We start from the raw sequence: 9,530 nt of genomic DNA on the forward strand, positions 1-9,530 counted from the left end.
TTATTTGAAGCATATAGTTTCATAACTATTATTATCTTTGTTGATTGCATCCTTCATTAATATATAATGTCTCTTTGCTATTATGTAATTATCCCATTCAATATATTTTTTGCCTTGAATTCTTTTTGGACTGGTATTAATATTGTAATCACTGCTTTCTTTTTCTTTGAATTTTCCTGATTCTAAGACCCTATCATTTGGTGTCACCATATAACTTTAGCTTTATTAGAAATCAATTGAGAGAAGTCAATATTGATAATTTGATTTTTCTTTAAAAATTGTGTTACGTTAAATACATAGTCTACTTATTTTACATTTTTAGAATTATCTTATAAAATTTATATAAATTCATGTGATATGATTTCAAAATATAGGTTTGAAATGGAAAATAAATAATATGAAAATTTAAGATTATTTTTAAAAATTTGGTGTCATAATATAACATTTTAACAATGGGAAATTATAAAAGCTGCCTTCAATTTATTTTTGGTATAGATTCAGAAAGATACCTGTCTCAACAACTTTTGGTAAATAAAATACAAATTACAAATAATAGCATAAGACATATGGATGACAATGTTACAGGATTATATGTCTGTAGTTAATTATTATGTGACATAGAAAAATTTAAAGACCTCAAGCTTCTCCATTATTATTGTGTTACTTATTTTGTTTGTCTTCCGACGCTCCCTTCCTCAGATCCATTTTCTGCCCTTCTCTGTCCTGACTGTGCCCTAGGAGTCTGACCCTCTGCAAACTGCTTCACCCACTCTCCCTTGTCAACAGGCTTCTCATAGTGCTCAGCCAGTGGGAGGAATAGAAAGGAGATCGGAAGACAAGAGGAGAAAAAGGTTAGAGTATTTTTTCCCATTGATTGAGCAGCCCCATCCTTCTTGGCTTCTGTTCTTGCTGGGCTCCAGTAACACTATTTCTTCTCCTTTTCCCTTCAGGCCTAGAGTTGGTAATGGTGCTAATCTCTGGTTACCTCAACACCCCTTCTTGGTCCCATTAACCCTGCCTACACCTCTCTAAATTGTCTCTTCATAGAAGTCTCTTCAGGTGAATCATGTCAACAGAATTCTGTTTTCTTCTGGGATCCTGACTGATCCAGCACAGCATAAGCCTGGGTTTTTTTTTTTTAAGTAACAGAAAACAACCCGGCCTTTCTTGTAGAAGAAGGAGGAGGAGGAGATGGAAGAGAAGGAGGAGGAGTTGGCAGGGGAGGAAGAGGGTTGGAAGGATATCAGGGTGCAGAGAATTAATGGGAGGCTTGAGAACAAGGTTTAGAAAGTGGGCAAGAGCCGAAACGGTCTGAGAGCTAGGCAACCCGTAGTGTTCGTCACGCTATGGGAATGATCTGGTTCACATGCTTCTGCTCTTGAGATATTATTGAACTCTCTCAAAATAATTTTATTCCTGACTCAGCTTCCAAAGCCCTAGGAGAAGTCAGTCATTTGCCCAGACCCTGGCTGTGATTGGGACAGGGAGAGGGGATCTCAATCATTTGGCTTCAGAAATATATGTCCATAGGAAAATTGGGCAGATGAGAAGGAGAGGTGGATAACAAAGACAGAGATCACCAATGTCCACCGTAGATATGATCTTTAGTGGCATATTAAAGTTCAACACATACTATTATATAAAGGCTTACTATAATACATTATGGACTTAACAGGTGGTGGGGTTAATTGACTCTCTTAATTACTAGGTAATTATTTGCTCATTCATTTATTGATTTCTCCTGTGTGTCTGCAATTGAACAAGAGCCATTGGTTAAGTTATCCAGGGTGTTTCCTTAGATTTCATTTCTATAAACCCAATAAATTAACATTCAAGTAAAGCAAATATACACATCGCAAGAAGTTCAGAATTTTATGAATCAGATTCACATCTAAATATGCTATACTCAGTCTTTCCCAAGACATAATGTTGTCAGAGGTTGTTGATAATCCTCACAAACGAATTTGTTCTTGGTTATCAGGATACTAAGCCCATGTTGAAAATCAATGTTAGTTCAAGAATTCTCAGTTCAAAATGCAGCTTGTTTTGAGCTCCAGGAATTGTGCAGGAGAAGGAAAAAGGAATGATTTGTGATCTGAGGAATATGTTTTGACAGCCCAAACCCAACACACATTCAAAAATTTTCACAGGGGCTTTAAAGATGACCTTGCTGGGAACGGGACAGCAATCTTCATCTGGTGAAGACAGGGTGACAAACACTGCCTAGAAAGATACACAGACTAAATTTAAGGTAAGAAGAATTTTGGATTTTACCAGATGTGTGCTTTGGCCTTCTGAAAATACAGTTTAAAATGCTGGCATCTCAGCAATAAATATTGGAGAACCTGGAGACTAGGCATCAGATGGCAGCGCTATCAATAAACCTTCAAGAACAGGAGAAGATTCAGCTGCTGTAAAAGGGAGCATTGGCTCCTGCTGCCCCCAAACCATGGATTGTCATTGAAATGACTCTCCAACAGCCTCCTTGCAAGCTGGTTCTGGAGCTGGTCCACAGGGTATAATTATGAGATTCCTAAGCTCCCATTCTGCTGTTAGCCAGAAGTAAAGGTCATCTAACTTACAGTTCAGCTAGAAATCCTTGTCCTGAGGAAAGTATGAAGGAACAGGAGTAGGGGAGGCCTTGTGTTTCAATTCATAAACTTTTTCCTTAAAATGAAACATTGGTAGAAATCGTTCCACTGCTCCTCCTTGTTTCATGGGTATAGAAATAAAGTGCCAGATACTTAAATGTACGAAAGGAAAACTTCAAGCTTATGTTCAAAATAGAACACATAGGCTCTAAACTATAAAATCATAGTAAACTGTGATGGACATTTCTTTAATATAACTTTAAGAACTTTATAGTCATTATTATCTTCATTAGCCTAGAAGTATTATGGGACAAAATGGGACACAATGCTGCTAGAATTAGTTAGAAATCTTAAAAGCCTTGTTTCATTTTCAAAATGAAAGATTTCTTTCCAGGTTTTTTAAAAGAAAGCATTAGGTTGAACATTTGAAGAGAGAGGCTAATCTTGGGGGTACTTCTGACTTAGAAAAATAAAAATCCATTCTCTCAAAACTGATGTGAGTTTCAAGGATTATTTCTTGTTCAAAGATGTTTTTACATGTTTTGAGCCTATTAGAAATATTTTAAAAGATCAGAAATGAATGCCTATATGGGGCATTCCATATGTACCACACTGTTCTAAGCCATTAAATCGGAAGACATGACCCTGCCTTCAAAGGACTCACGATTTAAAAAGCATAGATTACAGATAACCCAACATCAGTGGTGGAGGACAAGAAAGACCAGGCCAGGAGGCTGAGGTCCTGGCCTTACCAACACTTCATTTGAACCTTGTTGAAGTTAACTAAACATGTAGTATCTGTTTCCTCATGTTTCAGTGGTAAGGTAATAATATCTGCCCTCCTTAGCTCATGGGTTCCTGTATGGAAAACACGAGATAACGACTATAAACATTCCTAAAAATTCTAATGCCTTGTTGTTATCTATATCAGGCTTGGAAAGACTGCAAAGGAGAGTGCATTTCCTTATAAATAGCTTTAAGAAGCATAATTAATATTTGTAAACTCTGAAAATCTCTTCAGTCCGAAACTGCAGAACTGTGTTTTTAGCTACAGCTTGGGCCGTGACTTCAGAGGAAGACGTAAGTTATACCTCCTCTAACCAGAAGCAAAATGCTGATATTTTGAAGAACTTTTTTTCCCCATTTTATTGAGAAATAATTGGCATATGTCACTATATCAGTTTATAACCAGCACGATGGTTTGATTTACATATTTTGTGAAATGATTACCACAATAGGTTTGGTTGACATTAGTCATCTCATACAGAGATAATAAAAAAAAAAGAGAAAAAATTTCTCTTTGTGATGAGAAGTCTTAGGATTCACTCTCTTAACTTTCCTACATATCCTACAGCAGTGTCAAGTATAGTCATCATGTTGTACATTACTTCGCTAGTACTTACTTATCTTATAACTGGAAGTTTGTACCTTTTGACCACCTCCCTCCATTTCTACTTTCCCCACCCTCAACAAATCTGATCTCTTTTTGTATGAGTTTGGTGGGGTTTTTTGTTTGTTTGTTTTTCACATCAAAGAATGTTTTTACTGACACTCAGAGAAATGTGGGAAGTAGCAAAATCCAAGAGGAAGAGGAAGATTATACTTTTTAAGTCCTGAAATATAAAAACTTTGGCTTTGGCTTTGGCTTAGGGCCTTTTGGGGTAATTGACAAAGTAGTTTAACCTACTTTATTGAACCTTTGGAATGTCAGGTATAGAATAACACTTTTTAGGGATGCAATGATACTTGAATATATTTGAAATTTATATAAGATATTGTTGACTACAGAGAAAAAATGTGGAGAGCTGAGAAAATACATTAAAGGCAGAAGACATTGGTTTCAATTCTAGGTTCATTCATGATAAAATGAAACCTTGAATGTAAAAAACTTTATTCCCACAAGAGTTAAAGGTGTTTTGTGCCACTGCATCTTAGCATCTTAGTGTTTGCTAGTGTGTCTCTGAGTTTCTGCTGCCTTGATCAAGTCTATTTCCAGGTATTTCACATTTAAACTTCCCAAGAGAAGATTGGCTGGATGGTCACTTTCTTCAGTATTTGGCAATCCTCTAGGTCTCAAAACAGGGCACTTAGAAGTCACTGGTAAGTCAACTGCTGTTCCAATTAGTCGTGGCTGTGGTGATGGGGTCAAATGATGCAAAGCACACCCTGGTGATTCTAGTGCACTCAGTTTATGCAAGAAGTGCAGGAAACATTAGTTGGGGAGTGGGGGAGTGAGACAGGGAAGGAAAGGCAGCCAGTAAAGGGTGCATTATCAAGCACTGTGGGTGACTGGAGTTTAATCCCATGGGGAAATCCAGGAAAATGGCATAAAACACATGTCTCAGTGTTATCTCAACGAAGGGCAAGGGAGCTGGGGTATTTATACACCAACTCTCCTTTAATCAATGGTTAAGGGCTGCAGGGAGGGAGGTAGAAGAGGGATGTTCATTTTTCCATACTCCAGTGTTTGCGCCCTCAGGCCAAGAGATGCAGTTGAAAGTGCTGGAGCTCACTGAAGTGCTCAGGCCTGAGGGATCTGAGCTGGTAGCATTTACTGCACTCAGTGCCTCTGTGTAAGAAATCACTCATAGCAACCTTTCCCTAGAAAGGCTCTTCACGTGTAGGCTTCAAGGCTTGTCCAATACCATTTGTATTAAGGCAGTAATTCAATTTAAATTTTAAATTTAATTTAACATGGGTGGTATTAGATTTTTGTGTTTGACTTTTTGGACAACCTTTATTTGTATATACAAGTCTAAGTGCCTAAAACCCTTCTTTATATTGAATTTAGATTTTTTCATACATTAGCTGATGGATGAATATTAAGCTTTTCTGTGGGAATTCTGGGTGCTCATTAATAGCTCAGTTTTGGCAGCATTAACACTTTTTGTCAATTGGTTGAATTGGGCAATTAGTTGTCTATTTTATTTTGATTTTTGCCCCAATTTTAATGAAAAGTAGAAGTGTTAATATTAATCATGGGGACATTCATATGCTTAATAAAATAGAGACAAAGATGCAAACCATAAAGCATGCCAAAAATGGAAATCTTTAGTCATATTTGAACTTAAGCTTTGTTTTCAATTTCAAGAACAAAATTAACAAGAACAAAGCACAAGATTATGATTCAAATGTAAGGTGAGATTAGGATTTTTATATTTTTTAATTTTTGAGAACAGCACTCTTTAAGAAATATGTCTATTGTTTGACTTTCACTTTTCAACTTTTGTGCATGTTGTTTCAGGAGTGTGCAGAGACAGAAATTAGAGACTGCTTTCTGGGAAAATAGAAACGCTTGAAAATGTCATTTTACTAAAGGTGAAATTGAGTCCTGGTAGAGATGGAGTGCCTCACCAAGAGACCATGGATTTGGAACTGGCCCTCAGCATCTGAGTTCTGTCATCCCACCAAGTTGCAATGTCGGGCAGGCCCAGTAGCCATCCAACATGATATGGCAGTGATACACTTGGGGTTGAGCACAAGCAGGACCAGAGGGCACAAGCAAGCTGTGGGAGCAAAAACCCCAGACCCCATGTCTGAAGAAGCACCTCAGCTGACACTTGTGGTTGTATGGGAATTCATTACCACCAGCTGATGGAAGAGGAAATAACCTAAACTTGGCTTATAGGTGGATCTGCCTTATTTGTGGGTACAAACCAAGAATTCAAGAGTGACCTTGAAATGATGTGATACAAACAGGGGATCGCATAGCCTTAGAAGACTACGGCATCTTCTCTGCTGTAAAGTGGATCCCCTGGTCTGTGTGGGAATCCTCTGCTGGTGGACCAAACACCCTATTAGCTTTCATAGTGATCTAGCTGGGATCCTGCAGGTAGGAAAGGCAAACCTATAACTGGAATATGTATCTACTCCTGGTAGGACAAATTTCTGGCCCTTCCAGGATGGAGGGTCCATGTAGCCAATGACTGAGACTGCTGATGTCAGCTGTCCAAGTCATTTTGTCTGCTTAGTTGATTAGTGTCTCCTCTATGTTGAATGGCCCTCTTTTGGGTGCAGACATGTGAAACATAGATCTTCACATTGCACCCACTCGTGTATGTTGATCCACATGTCTCTATCTTACACCTCATTGTACTTAATCTTCAAATTTTTTGTTTTCCAGGCCTCTGAACAGTTGACCATTTTTTGGCCTCTGGCCAAAAAGCTAAGCTTGTTGCCACCTTCTCTGAATCATGTATACTGTAACCTTGGGCCACTCCCCCTTGTACCCAAAGTGGACATAGCCAAGTGCTAGGAGCATTTATATATATTTACATTTCTATGTTTTTGTTTCTCTTGAGTAAATATCTAGAAGTGGAATTGCTGGCTCGTATGGTAAGTGTCTGTTTAACTCTATAAGAAACTGCCAAAGTGTTTTCAAAGTGGCTGTAGCCTTTTGCATTCCCACCAGCAAAGCATGGGGATACACACTAAGGCTTCGACTTTTCAATCTTTAACTTCAGCTATTTAAATTTTGGTATGCCTTAGCATCTCATTGTGGTTCTAATTTGCATTTTCCTTGGAACTAATGGTGTTGACTACCTATTTATGTCCTTAATGGTTGATTATATTTCTATTTTTGTGAAGTAGCTATTCAAATCTTATGCCCATTTTAAAGAATTGGATTACTATTTTTTTTATTATTGAGCAATAAGATTTCTTTACATAATTTAGATTCAAGAAATATTTTCTCCCAGTCTGTGACCTGCCTTTTCATTTCTTAATGGTATCTTTTGAAGAGAAAAATTTTTAATTTTGGAGAAGTTCAGTTTATCAAGTTTTTCTTTTATGTCTTATGATTTTTGTGTCCTAGCCAAAAAATCTTTGCCTACCACAAGGTTGCAAGATTCTCTCTTATGTTTTTATCTAAAAGTTTTATAATTTTAGTTTTCATGTAGGTCTATGATTTATTTAGAGATTTTTTTGGTTGTGTGTATAGTGTGAAGGAAATATCAATTGACTTTTCTTTATGTGGATATCCAGTTGTTCCAGCACTGTTTGTTGCAGATTGTGCTTTTCACACTGAGTTGCCTTGGCACCTTGGTCAAAAATCAATTTACCATATATGTGTGGGTCTATTTCTAGACTTTCTATTCTGTCCCATTTATTTATACCTTTCTTTTTATGCCAATACCACACTGTCTTTTGCTTTACAGTAAGTCTTAATTACTTTAGCTTTATAATGAGTTTTGAGATTAGACATACAAGTTCTCCAACTCTGTTCTTCTTTTTTAAAATTGTTTTGTCTATTCTAGATCTTTGTAATTTCTACATAAAAAGTCTGCTGGTATTTTGACTAGGCTTGCACTGAATCTGTAGATCACTTTGAGTAGAAATGACTTCCGAACCATATTGAGTCTTTCAACCCAGAAACATATTATATTTCACCATTTATTTAGATATGTTTAATTTCTTTTTGCGTTTTTCAGTGCACAGGTCTCATACATATTTTTATTAAATATATCTCTAGGTGTTTCATGTGTTGGATGCTACTGTAAATGGAATCATTCTTTTAATTTTATTTTCCAATTGCTTGTTGATTATATATTGAAATACATTTGGCTTATATATATTTGCTTTGTATTTAGCAACCTTGCTAAATTCACTTATTAATTCCAGTAACTCCTTTGTAGAATATTTAGGATCATGTCATTTTACTTCTCTTTCAATTTTTATTTATTTATTTGTTTGTTTGTTTGTTTGTTTGTGTGGCTTATAGCACGGGCTAGAAGCTCCAGTATAATGCTGAAAAAAAGTGGTTTGAGTAGACATCCTTTTTTTGTTTCTGATCATAAGGGAAAAGCAATCTTTTACTATTAAATTTGACATTGTCTGAGATTCTTATAGATGTCCTTTATCAGGTTGAAGAAGTTCTTTTTTATTTTTGAAAAATCTTTGTTGAGATATAATTCATATACCATAAAATTCAGAGTTGTGCAACCATGACCACAATCTAAGTTTACAACATTTTCATTACCCCAAAAAGAAGCCCTGTACCCACTAGCAATCCCTGCCCCTCCTCCCACCCCCCCACCTCTCCCAGTGGCAACCGCTAACTTACGTTCTGTCTCTATAAATTTACCTATTCTGGACAGTTCACATAAAGAGAATCATGCAATATATGTGGTCTTTTGTGACTGATTTCTTTCACTTTGCATAATATTTTCAAGATTCATATATGGTGTAGCATATAATCCACTCCTTTTTATCGCTGAAGAATGATAATAATAATAATGATAGTAATGATAATGCCTTATGGTACGTTTTCTTTATTCACTCATCAGTGGGTTGTTTCCACTTTTTGGCTACTATGAATAGTGCTGCTATGAACATACAGGTACAAGTTTTTGTGTGGACATATGTTTTCTTTTCTCATGGGTATACAGCTAGGAGTAGAGTTGCTAGGTCATATGGTAAATCTATGGTAAACATTTGAAGAACTGTGAGACTGTTTTCCAAAGAGGCCAAAACATTTTAAATTTCTGCCAGCAGCGTATGAGGGTTCCGATTTCTTCATATCCTAGGTAACACTTGTTATTATCTGTCTTTTTTATTATAGTCATCCTAGTGGGTATGAAGTGGTATCTCACTGTAGTTTTGATTTCCATTTCCCTGATGACATTCTTGGTGTGATATTTTGAAAACAAATAGAACTGTCCAGAAAATTTAAATATAACTCAGTAGTTTTACTGTTAATAGTAAAATTATTATTGTAATTTTGAAGCTATTTCTTACATGGTAGAGTGAAGCAAATGAGATAATTTGTTAATGTTATTTATTAGGAAGCAAGATCTTTTAATGTAAGCAGTAGGAGGTAAAAGAGAAAATTAAAGAAGGTAAGGGAAAAGGCCCTCTGCTATTTAAATCTGAACTGAACATCTCAACATAAAACTCTTGATTTTATATTAAACTTTACCCATTGAAACTGTGTAGAATCAA

This window comes from Equus quagga, chromosome 4 (genome assembly GCF_021613505.1).
Source record: "Equus quagga isolate Etosha38 chromosome 4, UCLA_HA_Equagga_1.0, whole genome shotgun sequence".
NCBI lineage: Eukaryota > Metazoa > Chordata > Mammalia > Perissodactyla > Equidae > Equus > Equus quagga.